General features: G+C 31.8%; 1 protein-coding gene across 1 annotated transcript in view; it reads left to right on the forward strand.

Annotated features, from left to right (window-relative positions):
- LOC106867446 (ceramide glucosyltransferase) overlaps positions 1-2,682 on the forward strand; it is a 105,953-nt gene that overhangs the window by 1,645 nt on the left and 101,626 nt on the right. The window lies entirely within an intron of this gene.

The raw sequence follows: 2,682 nt of genomic DNA on the forward strand, positions 1-2,682 counted from the left end.
TATATATATATATAATAATGTTAGGGACAAAATCCAAAATTACAGGTAAAAACTCAATTAAAATCAATTTTCCCTAAAACTATATATTTTATATATATATATATATATATATATATATATAGTATTAGGGAAAAGAACCAATGTTTATGAACTCATCGATGAAAATCCACTGTCACATATAGAAAAAATTTATAATTAAAAGTACAATAAGTATAATATAATACAAAGTAAATATCATAAGATCAAGAACACCATCCACACACACACATATATATAGTATTTGATATAAAAAAATACATGATCGTTAGGGTTGGAATGTCGATCATGACGTTTACTCAGTCAGAGCTGACCTGGGGCTAAACGACTGCTCCTTACATCAAGGAACACAGATCACGAGGATCGTTCCAGCAAACCCTTTTCCGTCGCCTTCCCCCGCACTATTATCGTTGTTGTAGGCCGTTTCTATCTGTTAACGTTATATTTTGCTAGATTTTAGAAATGTCTGTATTTTATGTCATATATACGTGTCACTGATGTTAGTAAAACAACAACAAAAACAAAACACCATAATGTTGATTAAGATGACGTATTTCGTAGGAATTCCTGTGGCTGAAAGTGAGATATGGCGGGGATTCAGTCACACCTTGTTGAAATTCCTTCGAACAAATTCTACATTTTACCGGTGTATGTCTTATTTTAAATAGTCTCGGAGGATAATTTTCATATTTATTTTAATGTTATTCATCATAAAAAAGCTGCAGTAACTTAGTTTTATTATAATTCGGAAATATATTTCCGTGCGTTTTGTTAATAAAGTCTTCAACAAATGTATTCGGCAATTAAGAATCTGTCCAGTTTGACAATTGAAATAAGCATGGAATTATGGATTAATTCAACTAATCTTTCTCGATGGTGCATTTGAAGGATTTTTTTTTTTAGATATGTAAGTTTGGTTGTTGTTTACAAACTTACCACCTTTTACTTTTTGGATTGCTCTGACCGAAGGAGCTCTCTGTAGCCCTATGTACTTCGCAGATGTCATATATATGTGTGTGTGTGTGCACTACAACCTTTTAGTAATATTTTTTTCTTATATATTTATATAGAGTTAATGAGTGTATATGCGTGTGTAATCTGTGTAGACAGATACATAGCTGGCAGTTATTTTTAGTTGATTACTTATTCAAATGAGAGCAGTGTTAAATAACTTACGTTGTCCCGTTTCCTAACATAGGACAAGTATCTTTACTCTGTATAAATGCAGTAACTATTTCTCTCTCTCTCTCTCTCCACACCTTAAACTATTAACAAGCTCACTTCCCTCCGATATGATACAGCTGTTTGTTCCACTTTCTTCACTTTCATTAATTTACGGCTGATCATTTGTCCACATTGATTCCAACCCCCCCCCCCTTTTTTTTGTTATTTATTCACTGTAAGAGGTATTTTGGCCCCAGTGATCAACCGATGAAGTTTAGTGACGGTTTTTTTTTTCTTTTTTTTTCAGATTTTAAGATTCTTTGTTTATTTTAGTCGTACATTCTGTTTAGTTGATAAGCAGAAATAATTTCTCACCGGTATAATTTAGGTTGATGTCTAAAGATAAGAGGGAATTTCTAAGACCCATAAAGGAATAAATCAAATTGCTCTCCAGAATATTACTTAGCGTGTACATTAATGTTACTACAGTTCATAACCGTCATTTTTTAAATAGCTATATCAAGATATATTTCGATTTATATATTTATCTTTCATGTAGATTAAAAAAAATATTGCGATAAATTACATCGTTCCTTGCAAAGCGATTCTCATCACTTAATGAATGTATTTGTGTTAAGGAGAACGTGAGGTATAGGGAGCTTCTTGTATTAATAGGGCAGGATGCTATTATGCGCCGGCTTACTGGGACCATGGATGGCCTTGTTGCTGTTAACCACCACCACTACCACCACCAGTTCCTTTCTTTTAACATCCCTCCCCTCTTGAAGTTGGCGGAATTCTCGTTAGTCCCCTCAGTTTAAAATTTGCCCCCGTCTTAAATTGTGTGCACAGGCAAACATTCCTTTTGACTTTGGTAAAAATTGATAATAACGCCAATGAAAAGGAACAGTTGTGTATGTGAAAGGGGAAGAATTCTTTCATCCGCTATATTTTTCTTAAATGGAGTAACAACCCGGATTTGACATATCTTATTTCATGTGAAAATTTGGTTTTAAAAACAAAACGGCTTAGAAATTAAGGAAAAGAATTGCGATGTTTCAATTTAAATAAATGCTTATGAATAGTAAAGTATATAGTTTTATTGGTGTGTGGGTATATATATATATATATATATATACATACATACACACACACACACGCACTGTGTTAAAACATCCTCGGTGTAATAGGACTTACTGTGGTTAAGGGCATATATATATATATATATATATTCAGCCGGCGGAATTTATAGTTTGCATTATATTTTCTGTAATTTTTTTTTGTTCACTTCACATGTCATACCTTTTGTTAGCATCTTTTAAATAACAGAATAAGTCGATTTTTATTTTTTTAAGCTTGAACATCTAATTTTGAACCAGTTGCAAAATTCGAGTTTTTTATTCGCTGTTTTGTGCGATTTATTTCATATATATATATATATATATATATATATGAAATAGTTTCTTTTTTAAATTGCTATTT

Source organism: Octopus bimaculoides, chromosome 6 (assembly GCF_001194135.2).
Source record: "Octopus bimaculoides isolate UCB-OBI-ISO-001 chromosome 6, ASM119413v2, whole genome shotgun sequence".
NCBI classification, from domain to species: Eukaryota; Metazoa; Mollusca; class Cephalopoda; order Octopoda; family Octopodidae; genus Octopus; species Octopus bimaculoides.